This window comes from Crassostrea angulata, chromosome 2, assembly GCF_025612915.1.
Source record: "Crassostrea angulata isolate pt1a10 chromosome 2, ASM2561291v2, whole genome shotgun sequence".
Classification (NCBI taxonomy): domain Eukaryota; kingdom Metazoa; phylum Mollusca; class Bivalvia; order Ostreida; family Ostreidae; genus Magallana; species Magallana angulata.
The window spans coordinates 33,241,449-33,264,142 of record NC_069112.1 but is presented as its reverse complement, the minus strand read 5'-3'; the positions used below and the strand labels follow the sequence as shown (position 1 = coordinate 33,264,142).

The following is a 22,694-nucleotide window of genomic DNA, read 5'->3' as shown; positions in this document are numbered from 1 at the left end:
GCTAAAATATAAGTAATTCAAAATAACGCGGTACAATCGAGTTTCAGCGATTTTGTAACGATTGTTGTTATCTTGTTGAAACCAGATAAGTAATTCAAAATAACGGGGTACAATCGAGTTTCAGCGATTTTGTAACGATTGTTGTTATCTTGTTGAAACCAGATCAGAGATGTTTTTGATACTGGTTGAGTCTATTTGTGGATATTATATCATTGAACCACGACTTATTAACAAAGTTTAACAAACAAGTCAGCCAACAATAGGATAAATTTAATGCAACATGTTTTTCACAATATTTCATATTATGTTGAAAAGTGTGTTTATTTACCGTCTTGCAGGCGTCTGTAGTATGTACAATCCCGGACTTGCAGGCTGTTTTTCTCGTTGAGGCCAAATCGCTTTAAAATGCCACATGCGAACAAATTTCAAACAAAGTAGTGCTCCTATGGTATGCTGTATATTGGTTCCATAAACAATAGCCCACATTTGATGAAATAAAGGACAATTAATAGTTTAATCCTACACTTAAATATAAGGAATTCGGAATAATGGTGTACAATCGAGGTTCGGCGTTTTTGTAACAATTGTTGTTATCTAGCTGAAACCAGATCAGAGATGTTTTTGATACTGGTTGAGTCTATTTGTGGATATTATACAACTGAACCACGACTTATGAACATAGTTTAACAAACAAGTCAGCTGACAGTAGGATACAATTAATGCAACATGTTGTAACAATATTTAATACCATGTTTGAAAGAGTGTTTATTCACCTTCATGCAGGCGTCTGTAGTATGTACAATCCCGGACTTGCTGGCTGTTTTTCTCGTTGAGGCCAAATCGCTATAAAATGCCACATTCAAACAAATTTCCAACACAGTAGCGCTCTTATGGTATACTTTATATTGGTTCCATAAACAATAGCCCGCGTTTGATGCAATACAGGACAATTATTAGTTTAATCCTTCAAAAAAATATAAGTAATTCAAAATAACGCGGTACAATCGAGTTTCAGCGATTTTGTAACGATTGTTGTTATCTTGTTGAAACCAGATCAGAGATGTTTTTGATACTGGTTGAGTCTATTTGTGGATATTATACCATTGAACCACGACTTATTAACATAGTTTAATAAACAAGTCAGCCGACAATAGGATAAATTTAATGCAACATGTTTTTCACAATATTTCATATTATGTTGAAAAGTGTGTTTATTTACCGTCTTGCAGGCGTCTGTAGTATGTACAATCCCGGACTTGCAGGCTGTTTTTATCGTTTAGGCCAAATCGCTATAGAATGCCACATGCAAACAAATTTCAAACACAGTAGCGCTCCTATGGTATACTTTATATTGGTTCCATAAACAATAGCCCACATTTGATGCAATACAGGACAATTATTGGTCGTATCCTACACAAAAATATAAAGAATTCGGATAAACGGTGTACAATCGAGGTTCAGCGTTTTTGAAACAATTGTTGTTATCTAGCTGAAACCAGATCAAAACTTGTTGTGTGTTCCGTTTACAGATTCCATGCATTAAAGGGCAAAACATGCTCAAAAGCAAAAGCACTTATTAGACGCATTTCATTAAGTGTCCTACCTTCAACCAATACTGTTATGCAGTGGCCAAGCGCATCCTTACAGCATTTTCCAATATTAGTAAAGTCAAATGCATGTGCCCTTTTTTTGTCACTTACAAATCATGTTAATTACGTGAACACATGTTATCTAGCTGAAACCAGATCAGAGATGTCTTTGATACTAGTTGAGTCTATTTGCGGATATTATACAATTGAACCACGACTTATTAACATAGTTTAACAAACAACTCAGCTGACAGTAGGATAAATTTAATGGAACATGCTTTTCACAATAATTCATATTATGTTGAAAAGTGTATTATTCCCCGTCTTGCAGGCGTCTGTAGTATGTACAATCCCGGACATGCAGGCTGTTTTTCTCGTTGAGACCAAATCGCTATTAAATGCCACATGCGAACAAATTTCAAACACAGTAGCGCTCCTATGGTATACTTTATATTGGTTCCATAAACAATAGCCCACATTTGCTGCAATAAAAGACAATTAATAGTTTAATCCTACACTAAAATATAAAGAATTCGGTTAAACGGTGTCGATTGAGGTTCAGCGTTTTTGAAACAATTGTTGTTATCTAGCTGAAACCAGATCAAAACTTGTTGTGTGTTCCGTTTACAGATTCCATGCATTAAAGGGCAAAACATGCTCAAAAGCAAAAACACTAATTAGACGCATTTCAATAAGTGTCTTACCTTCAACTAATACTGTTATCCAATGTTTAAGCGCTTCCTTACACTATTTTCTAACCTTAGTAAAGTCAAATATTGTGCCCTTTTTAAGTCACTTACAAATCATGTTAATTATGTGAACACATTAATATTCAAAGGACGCATGTTGTATGTTCAATACAACCTCAAATTTTAAATATTTGATGATGTGACAGTTGACTTGTTCTCATAAGCCTTTATCTTCCCAACTGTAAAGGAGGCACTAATTTTTATCAATCATTTTTATCATTCCAACTAAAAAAATAAAACAGTTTGAATCTGCGTGAGCGGAGAGTCATCATAACTCAAACTGTTGAAGCTTACGAGTCTCTAAGATGTTTTGATACTGGTTAAGTCTATTTGTGGGTATGATACAATTGAACTACGAACATAGTTTAACAACCACGTCTGCTGACAGTAGGATAACATAAATGCAACATGTTTTAGCATTATTTCATATCATGTTGTAAAGTGTGTTTTTTCACCGTCTTGCAGGCGTCTGTAGTATGTACAATCCCGGACTTGCAGGCTGTTTTTCTGGTTGACGCCAAATCGCTTTAAAATGCCACATGCAAACAAATTTCAAACACAGTAGCGCTCCTATGGTATACTTTATATTGGTTCCATAAACAATAGCCCACATTTGATGCAATACAGGACAATTATTGGTTGTATCCTACACAAAAATATAAAGAATTCGGATAAACGGTGAACAATCGAGGTTCAGCATTTTTGTAACAATTGTTGTTATCTACCTAAAACCAGATCAAAACTTATTAGGTGTTCCGTTTACAGATTCCATGCATTAAAGGGCAAAACATGCTCAAAAGCAAAAGCACTTATTAGACGCATTTCATTAAGTGTCCTACCTTCAACTAATACTGTTACGCAGTGGCCAATCGCATCCTTACAGCATTTTCCAATATTAGTAAAGTCAAATGCATGTGCCCATTTTATGTCACTTACAAATCATGTTAATTATGTGAACACATGTTGTTATCTAGCTGAAACCAGATCAGAGATGTTTTTGATACTGGTTGAGTCTATTTGTGGATATTATACAACTGAACCACGACTTATGAACATAGTTTAACAAACAAGTCAGCTGACAGTAGGATACAATTAATGCAACATGTTGTAACAATATTTAATACCATGTTTGAAAGAGTGTTTATTCACCTTCATGCAGGCGTTTGTAGTATGTACAATCCCGGACTTGCAGGCTGTTTTTCTCGTTGAGGCCAAATCGCTATAAAATGCCACATGCAAACAAATTTCAAACAAAGAAGTGCTCCTATCGTATGCTGTTTATTGGTTCCATAAACAATAGCCCACATTTGATGAAATAAAGGACAATTAATAGTTTAATCCTACACTTAAATATAAGGAAATCGGAATAATGGTGTACAATCGAGGTTCGGCGTTTTTGTAACAATTGTTGTTATCTAGCTGAAACCAGATCAGAGATGTTTTTGATTCTGGTTGAGTCTATTTGTGGATATTATACAACTGATGAACTTATGAACACAGTAGCGCTCTTATGGTATACTTTATATTGGTTCCATAAACAATAACCCGCGTTTGATGCAATACAGGACAATTATTAGTTTAATCCTTCAAAAAAATATAAGTAATTCAAAATAACGCGGTACAATCGAGTTTCAGCGATTTTGTAACGATTGTTGTTATCTTGTTGAAACCAGATCAGAGATGTTTTTGATACTGGTTGAGTCTATTTGTGGATATTATACCATTGAACCACGACTTATTAACATAGTTTAACAAACAAGTCAGCCGACAGTAGGATAAATTTAATGCAACATGTTTTTCACAATATTTCATATTATGTTGAAAAGTGTGTTTATTTACCGTCTTGCAGGCGTCTGTAGTATGTACAATCCCGGACTTGCAGGCTGTTTTTCTCGTTGAGGCCAAATCGCTATAAAATGCCACATGCAAACAAATTTCAAACAAAGTAGTGCTCCTATGGTATGCTGTATATTGGTTCCATAAACAATAGCCCACATTTGATGAAATAAAGGACAATTAATAGTTTAATCCTACACTTAAATATAAGGAATTCGGAATAATGGTGTACAATCGAGGTTCGGCGTTTTTGTAACAATTGTTGTTATCTAGCTGAAACCAGATCAGAGATGTTTTTGATACTGGTTGAGTCTCTTTGTGGATATTATACAACTGAACCACGACTTATGAACATAGTTTAACAAACAAGTCAGCTGACAGTAGGATACAATTAACGCAACATGTTGTAACAATATTTAATACCATGTTTGAAAGAGTGTTTATTCACCTTCATGCAGGCGTTTGTAGTATGTACAATCCCGGACTTGCAGGCTGTTTTTCTCGTTGAGGCCAAATCGCTATAAAATGCCACATGCAAATAAATTTCCAACACAGTAGCGCTCTTATGGTATACTTTATATTGGTTCCATAAACAATAGCCCGCGTTTGATGCAATACAGGACAATTATTAGTTTAATCCTACGCTAAAATATAAGTAATTCAAAATAACGCGGTACAATCGAGTTTCAGCGATTTTGTAACGATTGTTGTTATCTTGTTGAAACCAGATAAGTAATTCAAAATAACGGGGTACAATCGAGTTTCAGCGATTTTGTAACGATTGTTGTTATCTTGTTGAAACCAGATCAGAGATGTTTTTGATACTGGTTGAGTCTATTTGTGGATATTATATCATTGAACCACGACTTATTAACAAAGTTTAACAAACAAGTCAGCCAACAATAGGATAAATTTAATGCAACATGTTTTTCACAATATTTCATATTATGTTGAAAAGTGTGTTTATTTACCGTCTTGCAGGCGTCTGTAGTATGTACAATCCCGGACTTGCAGGCTGTTTTTCTCGTTGAGGCCAAATCGCTTTAAAATGCCACATGCGAACAAATTTCAAACAAAGTAGTGCTCCTATGGTATGCTGTATATTGGTTCCATAAACAATAGCCCACATTTGATGAAATAAAGGACAATTAATAGTTTAATCCTACACTTAAATATAAGGAATTCGGAATAATGGTGTACAATCGAGGTTCGGCGTTTTTGTAACAATTGTTGTTATCTAGCTGAAACCAGATCAGAGATGTTTTTGATACTGGTTGAGTCTATTTGTGGATATTATACAACTGAACCACGACTTATGAACATAGTTTAACAAACAAGTCAGCTGACAGTAGGATACAATTAATGCAACATGTTGTAACAATATTTAATACCATGTTTGAAAGAGTGTTTATTCACCTTCATGCAGGCGTCTGTAGTATGTACAATCCCGGACTTGCTGGCTGTTTTTCTCGTTGAGGCCAAATCGCTATAAAATGCCACATTCAAACAAATTTCCAACACAGTAGCGCTCTTATGGTATACTTTATATTGGTTCCATAAACAATAGCCCGCGTTTGATGCAATACAGGACAATTATTAGTTTAATCCTTCAAAAAAATATAAGTAATTCAAAATAACGCGGTACAATCGAGTTTCAGCGATTTTGTAACGATTGTTGTTTTCTTGTTGAAACCAGATCAGAGATGTTTTTGATACTGGTTGAGTCTATTTGTGGATATTATACCATTGAACCACGACTTATTAACATAGTTTAATAAACAAGTCAGCCGACAATAGGATAAATTTAATGCAACATGTTTTTCACAATATTTCATATTATGTTGAAAAGTGTGTTTATTTACCGTCTTGCAGGCGTCTGTAGTATGTACAATCCCGGACTTGCAGGCTGTTTTTATCGTTTAGGCCAAATCGCTATAGAATGCCACATGCAAACAAATTTCAAACACAGTAGCGCTCCTATGGTATACTTTATATTGGTTCCATAAACAATAGCCCACATTTGATGCAATACAGGACAATTATTGGTCGTATCCTACACAAAAATATAAAGAATTCGGATAAACGGTGTACAATCGAGGTTCAGCGTTTTTGAAACAATTGTTGTTATCTAGCTGAAACCAGATCAAAACTTGTTGTGTGTTCCGTTTACAGATTCCATGCATTAAAGGGCAAAACATGCTCAAAAGCAAAAGCACTTATTAGACGCATTTCATTAAGTGTCCTACCTTCAACCAATACTGTTATGCAGTGGCCAAGCGCATCCTTACAGCATTTTCCAATATTAGTAAAGTCAAATGCATGTGCCCTTTTTATGTCACTTACAAATCATGTTAATTATGTGAACACATGTTGTTATCTAGCTGAAACCAGATCAGAGATGTCTTTGATACTAGTTGAGTCTATTTGTGGATATTATACAATTGAACCACGACTTATTAACATAGTTTAACAAACAACTCAGCTGACAGTAGGATAAATTTAATGCAACATGCTTTTCACAATAATTCATATTATGTTGAAAAGTGTATTATTCCCCGTCTTGCAGGCGTCTGTAGTATGTACAATCCCGGACTTGCAGGCTGTTTTTCTCGTTGAGACCAAATCGCTATCAAATGCCACATGCGAACAAATTTCAAACACAGTAGCGCTCCTATGGTATACTTTATATTGGTTCAATAAACAATAGCCCACATTTGCTGCAATAAAAGACAATTAATAGTTTAATCCTACACTAAAATATAAAGAATTCGGTTAAACGGTGTCGATTGAGGTTCAGCGTTTTTGAAACAATTGTTGTTATCTAGCTGAAACCAGATCAAAACTTGTTGTGTGTTCCGTTTACAGATTCCATGCATTAAAGGGCAAAACATGCTCAAAAGCAAAAACACTAATTAGACGCATTTCAATAAGTGTCTTACCTTCAACTAATACTGTTATCCAATGTTTAAGCGCTTCCTTACACTATTTTCTAACCTTAGTAAAGTCAAATAATGTGCCCTTTTTAAGTCACTTACAAATCATGTTAATTATGTGAACACATTAATATTCAAAGGACGCATGTTGTATGTTCAATACAACCTCAAATTTTAAATATTTGATGATGTGACAGTTGACTTGTTCTCATAAGCCTTTATCTTCCGAACTGTAAAGGAGGCACTAATTTTTATCAATCATTTTTATCATTCCAACTAAAAAAATAAAACAGTTTGAATCTGCGTGAGCGGAGAGTCATCATAACTCAAACTGTTGAAGCTTACGAGTCTCTAAGATGTTTTGATACTGGTTAAGTCTATTTGTGGATATGATACAATTGAACTACGAACATAGTTTAACAACCACGTCTGCTGACAGTAGGATAACATAAATGCAACATGTTTTAGCATTATTTCATATCATGTTGTAAAGTGTGTTTTTTCACCGTCTTGCAGGCGTCTGTAGTATGTACAATCCCGGACTTGCAGGCTGTTTTTCTGGTTGACGCCAAATCGCTTTAAAATGCCACATGCAAACAAATTTCAAACACAGTAGCGCTCCTATGGTATACTTTATATTGGTTCCATAAACAATAGCCCACATTTGATGCAATACAGGACAATTATTGGTTGTATCCTACACAAAAATATAAAGAATTCGGATAAACGGTGTACAATCGAGGTTCAGCATTTTTGTAACAATTGTTGTTATCTAGCTGAAACCAGATCAAAACTTGTTGTGTGTTCCGTTTACAGATTCCATGCATTAAAGGGCAAAACATGCTCAAAAGCAAAAGCACTTATTAGACGCATTTCATTAAGTGTCCTACCTTCAACCAATACTGTTATGCAGTGGCCAAGCGCATCCTTACAGCATTTTCCAATATTAGTAAAGTCAAATGCATGTGCCCATTTTATGTCACTTACAAGTCAAATGCATGTGCCCATTTTATGTCACTTACAAATCATGTTAATTATGTGAACACATGTTGTTATCTAGCTGAAACCAGATCAGAGATGTTTTTGATACTGGTTGAGTCTATTTGTGGAAATTATACAACTGAACCACGACTTATGAACATAGTTTAACAAACAAGTCAGCTGACAGTAGGATACAATTAATGCAACATGTTGTAACAATATTTAATACCATGTTTGAAAGAGTGTTTATTCACCTTCATGCAGGCGTTTGTAGTATGTACAATCCCGGACTTGCAGGCTGTTTTTCTCGTTGAGACCAAATCGCTATAAAATGCCACATGCAAACAAATTTCCAACACAGTAGCGCTCTTATGGTATACTTTATATTGGTTCCATAAACAATAGCCCGCGTTTGATGCAATACAGGACAATTATTAGTTTAATCCTTCAAAAAAATATAAGTAATTCAAAATAACGCGGTACAATCGAGTTTCAGCGATTTTGTAACGATTGTTGTTATCTTGTTGAAACCAGATCAGAGATGTTTTTGATACTGGTTGAGTCTATTTGTGGATATTATACCATTGAACCACGACTTATTAACAAAGTTTAATAAACAAGTCAGCCGACAATAGGATAAATTTAATGCAACATGTTTTTCACAATATTTCATATTATGTTGAAAAGTGTGTTTATTTACCGTCTTGCAGGCGTCTGTAGTATGTACAATCCCGGACTTGCAGGCTGTTTTTCTCATTGAGGCCAAATCGCTATAGAATGCCACATGCAAACAAATTTCAAACACAGTAGCGCTCCTATGGTATACTTTATATTGGTTCCATAAACAATAGCCCACATTTGATGCAATACAGGACAATTATTAGTTTAATCCTTCAAAAAAATATAAGTAATTCAAAATAACGCGGTAGAATCGAGTTTCAGCGATTTTGTTACGATTGTTGTTATCTTGTTGAAACCAGATAAGTAATTCAAAATAACGCGGTACAATCGAGTTTCAGCGATTTTGTAAGGATTGTTGTTATCTTGTTTAAACCAGATCAGATCAGAGATGTCTTTGATACTAGTTGAGTCTATTTGTGGATATTATACAATTGAACCACGACTTATTAACATAGTTTAACAGGTCGGGTACACTACCTTATATGGATAGCATAACTTAACACGTGACAGTATTTACGTCAAACAGATTCTCCAATCCAGTGAATGAGTTGCAATGCATGGCGGTCTACAACGTGTTTACGATTCAACAAACACACGTGGTTTTTGTCTGTTTTATTCACAATATTTAATTGCTTGCCGGAATGTTTGTACATCTTCATTTTTACTTTAGAAGGTAAAAAACGAAAGATTACGTACCATTAACTTTGTTCCATGCTCACATTGAAAAATACCGTTGTTTTAGTTGATCAATTGTTGCTTCAAAAAATGATCAGTATCAAACGACTGACAAACATACGCATACAAGTACAAACAGATTTTGATAAGTAAAACCGCCAATTGTGTTTTGGTGACTTTATTATTGTGCACTAGAAATAAATACAGGTAAATGTACATTTTTAACATACGGTAGTAGAACTGCACAAATATACCAACGCAGAAGCGCAAGCTATGCAGCATATGCAGTATTTTGTACGATAAGCATTCTGATGCATGTCCCTGAAGAAAATATCAACGTACATTCTACTAATGTTGTCCCAAATATGGGGTATCACGTGAAAAAACGATATATACTTACTGCTTCTAATTCAATAGGATGTACCTCTCTTTTGAACATTGGCAATGGGGTATTTATAATAGGTTAATATAAGTCCTCATATGCAATACTTTTTTAATGTGAGCATAGAAATTGAAGTTCAGACATAATTGTCCATATTAATTTCATAAATTCTGAAAAATCATTCAAAATGAGTTTCCAAAGGACAATTCAAATTGGTATATATTTTTAATACGCTTTGTATACTCTGAGACTTGTAGTAGCCCACAATGCCTTGCAACTCATTCACCTGATTGGTTTGTCGATAAAAGTAAACAGATGGATAATTTAGTATGCAAATTTATGCCGACGTCACAAAATATAGTGGTCTCGACCTGTTTAACAAACAAGTCAGCTGACAGTAGGATAAATTTACAATCCCGGACTTGCAGGCTGTTTTTCTCGTTGAGACCAAATCGCTCTAAAATGCCCATGCAAACAAATTTCCAACACAGTAGCGCTCTTATGGTATTAATACTTTATGTTGGTTTCATAAACAATAACCCACATTTGATGCAATACAAGACAATTATTAGTTTAATCCTACACTAAAATATAAAGAATTCGGAATAACGGTGTACAATCGAGGTTCAGCGTTTTTGTAACAATTGTTGTTATCTAGCTGAAACCAGATCAGAACTTTTAATTTGTTCCGTTTACAGATTCCATGCATTAAAGGCCAAATCATGCTCAAAAGCGAAAACACTTATTAGACGCATTTCATTAAGTGTCTCAACCTTTAACTAATACTGTTATCCAATGGCAAAGCGCATCCTTACAATAGTTTTCAATCTTAATAAAGTCAAACTCATGTGTCCTTTTTAAGTCACTTACAAATCATGTAAATGATGTGAACACATTAATATTCAACGGATGTATGTTGTATGTTGAATACAACCTCAAATTTTAAATATTTGATGATGTGACCGTTGACTTTTTTTCAAAAGCATTTTAACTTTCCAAACGTAAAGGAGGCACTAATTTTTATCAATCATTTTTATAATTCCAACTAAAAAAATAAAAAAATTGATCCTGCATGAGCGGAAAGTCATCATAACTCAAACTGTTGAAGCTTCTGAGTCTCTAAGATGTTTTTGATACTGGTTGAGTCTATATGTGGATATTATACAATTAAACCACTAATTAAGAACATAGTTTTACAACCACGTCAGCTGACAGTAGGATAAAATAAATGCAACATGTTTTTTACAATATTTCATATCATGTTGTTCACCGTCTTGCAGGCGTCTGTAGTATGTACAATCCCGGTCTTGCAGGCTGTTTTTCTCGTTGAGGTCAGATTTGATGCAATACAAAACACATATAAAATTAATCCTACGCTAAAATATAAGTAATTCGAAATACCGGTGTACACTGGAAGCGCGGTGCTTTCGTAACAATTGTGGTTATCTAGCTGAAACCAGATCAGAACATTTAATGTGTTCCCTTTACAGATTCTATGCTTTAACGGGGAAAACATGCACGAGGAGGAACACTTATAAGAAGCATTTCATTGAGTGTCTTACCTTCAAATAAAACTGTTATCCAATGGCTAAGCGCATCCTTACAATATTTTTTAATCTTAGTAAAGTTAAATTCATTTGCCCTTTTTATGTCACTCACAACTCAAGTCAATCATAAGAACAGATAAATTTCTACGGAAGTATGTTGTATGTTGAATACAACCTCAAATTTTAAATATTTGTGACCGTTGACTTGATAACCAGCTCTTCAAATATGATTTCAAAAGTCTTTAACTTCCTAACTGTCAAGGCGACACTTATTTCTATAAATCGTTTTCATAATTTATTAATAATTTTAAGAAAGAACATGACAGCTGACAGTAGGATAAAATTTTAACATATTGTAAAGTGTGTTTTTTTTCACTGTTTTGCAGACGTCAATTATATGTAGAATCCCGGACTTGCAGGCTGTTTTACTTGTTGAGGCAACATCGCTATGACAATGCCACAGGCAAACAAAATTCCCACACAGTAGTACCTTAATGATATACTTTATGTTGGTTCTATGAACAATAGCCCAGATTTGATGCAATACATGACAATTGTTAGTTTAAGCCTCTACTAAAATATAAGCTACATTTGTATTTGAAATAAGGGTGTAAATTCGAAGCGCGGCGCTTTGGTAACAATTGTTGTTTTTAGCTGAAACCAGATCAGAATAATTTTTAATCTGTTCCCTTAACAGGTTCAATAGCATTAACAAGCATTACAAGCGCAAGGGCAGAAACACTCATTTAAGTACTGTACAACAATATACTCTAGAGATGGTGTGAAAGTAAAAAACTCTAAAGAATTATTAGAAACTTTGAGGTCACAAAATCTTACCAAAATCAATAGCATCCATATTTTTCAAGGCTTTATACAACCATTCCCCATGACAAATTAAATTCTAGGCTTTTTGATATCATCGACAATTGTTTCTTCAATAAAAGTGGAATTCGTAAAAATGCTTACATTGTATCTTGTCATTGGAAATCTAAAAACTTATTTTGTTAAAAACCATTCTGATTGCACACACAAGTACATGTACTCTGAAGTTGACATTAAAAAGATGCTCAAGTTTCTGATAGACAACATTTGTGTAGTTTTTTGAAATCAAGTCTTCCAAAGGTCTGCTGGAATTTACATGGATACTAATTGTGCCCTATTGTTAGCAGACCTATTTTTGTATTCATATGAAGCAGAATTTATTCAAAAACTTGCACGTGAAAAAATAAAGAACTCGTTGTGGCCTTCAACTCAACATTCAGGTAAATTGACGACGTATTATCAATTAACAATTGTTATTTCCATACTTACGTCGACTCGATATATCCCAGTGAACTTAAAATAAAAGATACCACTGAGTCTGCGTCATCTGTTTCATATTAGGATATTTTACTGGAAATGGACATTGGTGGTAACCTATCAACAAAACTTTATGATAAACGGGATGACTTCAATTTTTCTATGGTCAACTTTCCTTACTTATGTAGCAATATAACCTCATCACCTGCATATGGTGTTTTGCCTCTCAGTTAATTCGATACGCAAGGGCATGCTCTTCGTATGAACAGTTTCTAAGGTGAGGGAAGCTACTGACGAACAAGTTGATAAAGTAGGACTATCAACAGTCTCGTTTGAAGTCATCTTTTCGTAAGTTCTATGGTCGATACAACGGCTTTGTCAGCAGATACAATCTTACACTGGGTCGCTTGCTGACTGAAGTTTTTCATACAAATTGTTAGACATTCATCACCTAATTGTCTACGGAAATTTCCGTTTTTTCCCCGATTACGACAAAAAGTACACGTCGGGTGTGACTGGTCAGCAGAGGATGCTCACTCCTTCATGGCACCTGATCCTACCTCTATCTTTTTTTAAGTCCGTGTTGCTCTGCTTTGAATTTATATGTCGTTTTATGGATTTTTGAGATGGTTGACAGTTTGTTATTGTCATTGTTTCATTACATGCATTTCATAGAGAGTTTTACTTTCAAATAAGACTGTTATCTAATGGGTAGACGCATCCCTATGATATTTTTCGATCTAGTTTAAGACAAATTCAAGTGCCCTTTTTAAGTCACTCACAGATCAAGTTAATTATAAGCATAGATGTTTCAACGGAAGTATGTTAAACAAACGTGAAATTATAAACATTCAAAGATGTGACTGTTGACTTGATAATTAACTCTTAAAAATGCTTTGCATTGCTTTGGACTTCGAATTCTTATCGAATACACTAATATTTATCGAGCATTTGTACAGTTCAAAATATGAGATAAGGCAACGTATGTCCCCAAGCCCATTGTGTACAATTCTGTAAATAAAATATTGTTCTAAAAGTATAAAATAAATTTAATACTAGATATAACTACATCATCATATAGTCACAGTAGTAGTGGTATACAAATAATAGATGCCCCTGAAAATATCAGACCCCTGGATAGCCCCCGGGATATTTTTAATTTGTTATAATATTTTTATGTGTAAAATAACGAGAAAATGAAAATGTGCTATAAGTAGGGAAACTTATCTCGAAAACTAGATGACCACAACATCATATATTAACAGTGTTAGTGGTATACAGCTTGTGGGTGATTCTGAAAACCTCAGTTCCCATTAAAGGGGTCCTCGATGTGTCCGAGCTTGATCTGTAAAATCTCATAAAATTGAATAGTGGTCTAAATGTAGAGGCTCTAGTCTAAAATACTAGATATGACCATACATGTACATGTATCACAATATTTTCACAATGGTAGTGGTATACCACTAGTAGATGACCCTCAATATTTCAGGCCCTAAGGAAGAGGACCTCGATGTTTCCGATCTTTTTGTATAAAATCCAATTATAATGAATTTTGTTTTATGAGTATGAGTCTGAATTTTAAAAAATAGAGATGACCGCACAACCAAATATTCAAAGTGGTAGCCACTGGTAGATGACCCTAACAAAAGACCTATGGGCCACACCGCTCACCAGAACAAGAGTTACCATTTCTTTGTTTAATTCTATAGCACTATTTATTTTCACAGTGGTAGTGATATACAACAAGTAGATGATCCTGAAAATACCAGACCCAGGACTTCCCTTAGATTTTCTCGAATAGAAATAACAAGAAAAAAAAATGTTCTAAAGGTAGTGAATCAAATCTTAAAAACTTGATGAGTATATCATCATATTTTCACAGTGGTAGTGGTATAGAACTAGTAGATAATCCTATAAATTTCGAAACCCATCGAAGGGGTCCTTGATGTTTCCGAGCTTGATCGGTAAAATCCCAAACTGCGCTAAAAAAACCGACTGCTCACAAAATAAGTCAAATCAAAAGCAAATATATTTCAACGGAAGTATGCTGTATGCTGAATAAAAGCTCATATTTTAAATATTTGATGATGTGACTGCTGACTTGATAACCAGCTCTAAAAAGATGTTTTGCAATGTTTTGGACTACATATTCCTCTGATAAACACTGATATCTATCAAACAATTTTGGAGATAATAATATGAAAAAATAATAGTTAGAACCTGAGGGCAGAGAAATTATAGCTCGAACTGTTATAACTTCTGTGTCTGTAAAAATTTTCGTTACTGATTTAGTCTATTTGTGGAAATTCATTATTGCACCAAAGAATATGAATATAATTGAAAGAACATGTTAGCTGACAGCAGGATAAAACTGATGGGACACGTTTTAAACAATGCTTTATGTTATTTTACTGTCGTACAGGCTGCTTTATTTGTTGTGGCTGTCTCGCAATGAAAATGCTGAGCACACAATTTCAGACACAGTAGACCATAGAGGATATATTTTTCTGGTTACTTCTATGAACAACCGTCCTGCCTGGTTGCTATGTGAGACTTTTCAGATTTAAGTCTACTCTGGAATGAAAGTTATTTAAAATATGGGTGTTCACTAAAAGTGTGTCGCTTTTGTAACAATTGTTATTATCTAGCTGAAAACAGATACAGAAATTTTTTCCTTCACAAATTCTATACATTAATAGGGGAAAAAGCACGAGAGCCAGTGTCATATAATATTTTGATACCGAGAAATATTGAATCCAAGTTTTCGAAATATTGAACTCCCATTCTAGATACTAAACCCCTGGTTCAATACATGCCTCAGTATACTGAACACGCCTCTGGTTCACATTTCCTTTTGGATAGGGGGTTCAAAAGGTTATGACTGTGATATATTGACATCCCTCTTCCACCCATTTCAAATTGCCAGTGGGGAGGTGTTTAAAATACTATGGCTGCGAAATATTGAATCTCCATCCTAATTCAAATTCCTTCAGTAGAGCGGATTCAAAATAGTATGGCCGCGATATATTGAATCCGCCTTTGATTTTCATTGCTGTAAGAGAGGGGTTTCAATATATAATGGTCACGATATATTAAACCACCCTCTAATTTTCATTTCTATTGGAGAGGGGGTTTGAAATATAATGGTTGTGATATATTGTAACCTTCTCCAATTTCCAATTCCCTTTGAAGAGGGGGCTCAAAATATTATAGCCACGATATATCGAAACCTCCCCCTCCCCTCTGATTTTCATTGATATTGGAGTAGGGGCTCAGAATTACCCTATACTGTTGAGAGATTCCACTTAGGGGATCAGTACATGAATTCATTAGTACCCCAAGGGATTGATAGAGTCTAAGGAGAGGATCACAATAGTAATACATTAGTCGTCTTAAAGATTCAGAGTCCACTGAGGGGATCACAGCACACACAAGCACCTTAGGGTATTGATACAAAAATTACTGGGAGGATCACAACAGTTATACATATTTATTATATGTTCTTACCAAAGGCTATCTATAGACTCTATTCAAGAAAACGTCAGCTATCAAAAGGGTTCATTGATAGGACATACACATAATACATGCATTTTGATACATACTGACAGGACTAAAACAGTTAAACATTAGTACCTGGCTAGGCTGCTGATAGAGTCCACTGAGAGAATCAAAACAGTTACACCTTAGTAATCTAGACAATTGATAAAATCTACTGATGAGATCACAACAGTTTAACATTAGTACCTTATGATCTTGATACAATCTACTGAGAGGATTACAACAGATATACCAGTACATAAGTACCCAAGGCTATATACAGTTTACTGTGAGGATCACATCAGTTATACATAAGTAATCTAAGCTACCGGGTATTTAAATATGCAAAGCCCAAAAAGAGGATCACTACAGTCACTACATTAGTACACTTGGGTGACAATACTACTAGGAGAATCACAACAGTTACACACTAGAACTGTCCTAATGGGTCTAATACCCCCGCAAGGCTAATTTCAAATGGGGACGAATAATTGAATTGAATAATAAAGGTTTGGAACACATAAAAATAAAAAAAAATTCTAAAACTGTAAAAAAAAAAGTTAAAGAAAAATTAAAATCAAAATTGTCAGAATTTCACTTTAAATACATATAACAGTAATACATTTACAAATTTATGTATCTGGTGATATTTTTTTTAATTTGTTTTAACGAAAAATGAACAAAATGACAATAACCCCTCCCTTTGCAGTAAATGGAAATACCGGTAGCCAAGCAATGCTCTTCTGTTGATAAAATTTTGAATATCTTTCTAATAAAAGTCTTGACACTTTCTCCTGTGGTACAATGGAACTTCATATCAGAAATTTCCCTAAACATATGCTCCATCTAAACCATGGCTTAGATAATGGCCCCCTTGGGACAAATGAATTCAGCCACACTTGTCTTTGATGTGCTTATTAGCTCCTAAGAATTTATCATTGACAAACAAAAATGTTGCATTGTCAGTTGATAGAGTACTTATAAAAAATCAATTTAGTTAAGACATAAAGACATAAAATCATTAGATCTTGTCTGATCTTAAAAAAATTGCAGGTGCACATCTTCAGATGGTGATCAACATATGTACAAATTTTCAGACTGTTCCATGCAGTAGTAAAAAATTCTATAGGGGGGACAAAGTTGCGTCTACAGACAGACGGACAGGGTGAAACCAATATACCTCCCTAAACTTTGTTTGCGGGGGTATAATATGTGTTCCAAGGTCTTTTTAAAATGCTGTCTACTGAAAAGATCACATCACTACATTAGAACCTTAGCTTTTAATAAAGTCCACAAGGAGGTTGACAAAAGTTACACAATAGTATCCTTTGCTTTTGCTGCAATAACTGAAGAATCACCACATTTTATACACATTGTAAGTTTCCTTGGCTTTTTAAACTGTTCCCTCAGAGTTTAACAATAATTAACATATTAATATCCTAAGCTATTGAGAGGATAACAAGAACTTTACATTAGTACCCTAAACTATTAATTCACTTAATATCTTACATTATTGGTACTATCCACTTAGAGGATCACAGTGACACATAAAAAATATGTGAAGCTATTTCTACAATCCACTTAGAGGATAAAAAAAGTTACATGTTAGTTCTCTTGGCTATTAACATTGTCAACAGAGAGGATCACAATATTCACAACATTTACACATTAATATTTACATTAAGAGTATATTTCCCTTCATGTTTGCAAAGAAAATTTGCAATGTTCAATCTCATGTAAGACACACCCTATTAGGTAACGCAAATACATGCTAGGGCCTACATACACGAAGATGGGTGGATAAGGCGTGTAAAATGCCCATACACGGTGGGACAGGCTACTAAAAAATTAAAGGGTCAATAAATCTGATGGGTTATTTTTTAAATCATTAAAAACAGTATATATTTAACGAATCATTGATTTTTAACCTGTAGGTATGTTCAATACTTGGAATATGTTGACTCAAACAGGTGTATACGTATCAAAACCTGCAAATACTGTCATTTTTTAGAACTTTAAGGCATTTTCTTTTATAGAGTGGGTCTGTGCTCCATATTTTTTTCAAAGTCTAATTAATTAAAGGTCTATTTGAAAACAATCCGATTTCAATTAACAAAAATGTGGAGAGATGACTCACTATACATTAAAAATATCATTTTGTATCCCAACAATTGAATGTTTTGAAAAAATAATACAAGTCTGGTAGTTCGTGTCCAAAGTCACACATAATATTTAAAAAGCCCACTTTGTTGTGTCTGAAATGGCTCAGTGGTTAGAGTACCTGACATAAGCTATCCTTATATTCCTAGGGTTTTTATGTTCGATAATTTTTTTTCCCCTTATATTTTGTTAAATGTATTAAAACTGACAATAGTTAGAAACTTTGCTTTTGTAAACTTGTATTATAATATATTTGAATAGATTTAATTGGGGAAAAATAAATTCAAAATTGTATTTTACTACTAAACCGAATGGGCATTTGCGCCATCTTATTCCCCCATCTTCTTTCTATTTATTTGGAACACCTCTAATTATACTGTAGATTTAATGTAAAAAATAGAAACTCTTAAACAAAATACATGAAGTCTGCTACAAATATTAATGAGGAATTTAAGTGAAGAGAAAATGGGTGATTATTCAAAAGCAGATTTTGATATCAATTTTGATGATAAGGGCATTCCATAAATGTATGGCTGAAATAACTGTAAGATTCACTGCTCCTTAAAATAATTGAGAACCAAAACCTTGGCTTCAACAAAAAGAGGTATAGCACCTTTTTCTCATTATTTCGCCTACACCTGTGTTTGGACATAAAGTACCTGTTACTAAAAATAGCTTCAGGTACCTAGCTGTCGCAATATAATTTTCAGAAACTGGGATACACTGTACTGATTTTATAATGGTGTCAGAATTTTAGCTAAGTGGGAAGACACCTCTGTAACAACTGATTTGTCATAAATTCGGGAAACTCTGTATATAACAGTAGTTTGAGTATTCTGAACCTTGATAAGTTCAAGCCAAATGCAATGGATCTAACTGTAAATAGAGAACATGTATAGTGTTAATGAAGAGATCTATATTTTTTTATATATATATTGGGTGTGCTCATACTCAGTCTGAATTAAACATGATAATTAAAAAAAAACCCAGAAGAATAGATACATGTAACTTAACCTCTCTATTCTGTTCATGTTTCAATTTAAGTGAAAAAAAGATTACTACTTAGTGGATTCAATCCAGCGACCATAAAATTAAAAAGACCTCCGCGTTACCACTAGGCCACGCATCTAACATTTTCAGCAGATGCATTTTCAATATATATGGCTATATACATGATTGGAATAGAAAAGACACTAATTGAAATATTTGTCTAATTTTCAGTACGAAGACCACATTAAACCAAAACTAATTCAATCTAAACGTGTACTATAATACCTGTAAAACATACATGTAATTTTAATCAGATGTCTTTGGTTTAGAGTGATTCAAATATTCATATATCCATTTTTTTATCGTATACTAACTACTTTCCTCTATATCCCCAACAAAACAGGAATATTTTAATGATGTCGTATAAGATAATTAAGACTCTTAGAGCATAGTGATTGTGTAATTTGCTTTTCTTTGAACATATTTAAACTAAATATTGTATAATATTGAAAATGTTTGATGTATGCAAAAGGCTATATTTGAGGCCAAATCTTATATTAAGTGTGCTATACCTCTTTAACCAAAAACCAGAACAATCTGAATCTTGTGAACAGTCACATGCAAAGGTATTAATGAAACTTGCTATTTATTAAACATGTTAAAATGTTTCATTATGAGAAACATAATAAATCATAGTAATATACTATATAAAGAAAATAATCAGAACTAAAATGTAGAAAATAGGGATAAATTAGGCAAAAAATGATTAAATAAATAATACATTTAAACATTTATTATTCCTTTGCACAAAATAGAAAAAAATAATGAAATATTACACCAAATTTTTAACAAGAGGCTAAGGGCCACATCACTCACTTGAGCAACAATACTAAGAACTCTGATCAAATCAGCATTACAGTGAGTAAGTGCCTAAATCAAGCAGTATCAAAACCAATATCTCTTGACAACTAAGAACTAAAATAGATCTTGCACAGAAAGTTAAAAATGTGACAAATTTTATTGACATATTCTTTATCGTAGATACCCTTTTGTTGCTTTAGTAATTGTGAGAAAATTCGTCTCTACTCCTTTGAAAAAAAATCCTGCGTTTCTAGCTACACTTTTCTTCAGGTAATCGTGGCTTGATTAAAGCTATACACGCTATAATTTGCGTCAATTTTGAATAAAGTGGAAAATGTATGTGTTTGATTACTAATAAAAGTTACCTTTATGCTGTTAATTATAATGCTCAATTCGATCACGTAACAAATATATCAAATATTAAACAATAAAAAATATTTATTTTCCTGCCAGGAAAGTAATGCCTCCTCATGAATATCAATCTATCACGTGATATCGACAGCTAAATTTAGCCTATCATACCAAAACTTGTGAAGGGTCAACATCTTCATAATTGTGATAGTTTCACAAAGGAAAGGATATTTTCAGTAAAGCATAAATTTGTCCCATATACGGGTACAAACAAAAGAAAAAATTACAAGCCTGTGAGTAGATATAAATACTGCCTTTAAAAAAATGAAGTAGACCTGTGTTTTTCCCCTATGTGCTATTTATAGATACTATAAGTGTTAGAAGTAAGGGTATCGTGAATGACAAACGTATTTTACTCATTATACATGTATGTATTTCAAATTAACAACTGTTCAGCATATTAAAAATCAAGTTAGATATTTAATTAAGCAAACAATAACGACTACCTAGTTCTCCGCGGACATGCGCAATGAGGTCGGTTTGCTCTTCCTTTATCAATATTCATGAAAAGGTATATTTTCCTGGCAGGAAAATAAACAATTAAAAATCTATATCTTTGTAACGAGATGGAATTCACCATTGTAATTTACAGATTAAGGATAACTTTTATAAATAGACAAACACATGCTTTTTCACTGTCATTCAAAATTGACGTAAATTATAGCGTGTATAGCTTTAAACTTAAATTTAATATGAACAACCTGTATTTACACACAAGTTTGAGCTTTTCTGGTTGAATGCTTTTCCAGACAATTTAAACACAATATTTCTATATTTTCCTATGTAAAAATTTAACAAACTTGAATCCCTTTCCCCAAGTGATACTTTGTACCAAGTTTGGTTGAACTCGACCCCGTGGTTCTGGAGAAAATGAAAATGAGAAAAATTTACGACAATGACAGACACAGAGATTCAAAACTCTAACAAATGAAGAATGGTGAGATTCTTTGATTTGAGCTCTAGACAAAAACAACTTCAGGTAATGTGAGCAAGCTCACAAATGATACCCTCCGCTAAGAAAAATCATTACTCAAAGTTTTTTTCTATTATAGAAAATAATGGATTCTCTCTATTTCACCGCCCATATTCTATATATAACAACTGCTTTATTTTTAAAAATTGTTAATGCTAATAATATGAGTGCACAAATTAATTTGTTTCTTTAAATTCACTTTTATGTCAACTTAATTGTTAATGCATGAAGACATCTGCATCCTCTTGAAAATAAATATGACTGGAATCAAACGTTAATCCACATGTCAAGAAGCCATTAAATCTTTTGAAATTTTGGAATACCGAGCCATATTTTTTCTCCAACCAAAAAAGCATTTTCAGAGAAGTGGGCAGGAGTGAGAAACTAAAATTTAATTTTATGAGGCAAAACATATGCAAGCTTTGTGTCAAATTTTAGCTTCTTATCATTTCCATTATTACAAAACAAAACACAGACAGCTGGAATTATGCATTTTTAAAAACATGATCTTTAACTTTCCTAAATGCCTTGGGTCAATGTCATTACACAATAAGCAATATTTGTGTGAAGTAATAACTTCTGATGTTTCTCCATAAAAAGAAACACAAATGTTGTACTTTTCCTATCTCTGACCTTGCCCTAATGACCTTGCGTCAATGTCACCCTAAGGTAATAAGTAATTTTTGTGTCAAGTAAGAACTTCAAATTTTTCTCCATAAGAAAGATACATACAGGACACAAATTTTGGACTTTTCCTGCCAGTGACTTTGACCTTGCCAAAATGACCCTGAGTGAAGGTCATGACACACTCTTTGGTCTTCAGCAATCTTTGTGTGAAGTAAGAACTTCCAATTTTTCTGCCCCCCCCCCCCAAAAAAAAAATATGGACCAGACATAAATTTTTCACAGACAGATGGACGGATGGACAAGGTGATTCCTATATAACCCATCAAACTTCATTTCCAGGGTGTATAAAAAAAAACTAAAACAGCATGGGAAATGATGATTGTTCAAGATAAATGTGTTTGCTGCAATTTGACATTTGTATAAAAAGCTTTAAGAGTCAAGATTTTTTGCACAAATTACACAA

The 22,694-nt window shown here is 33.6% G+C and overlaps 1 protein-coding gene across 1 annotated transcript in view; it reads left to right on the top strand.

Moving 5' to 3' along the window:
* LOC128172124 (neurocan core protein-like) overlaps positions 1-22,694 on the top strand; it is a 184,665-nt gene that overhangs the window by 51,688 nt on the left and 110,283 nt on the right. The window lies entirely within an intron of this gene.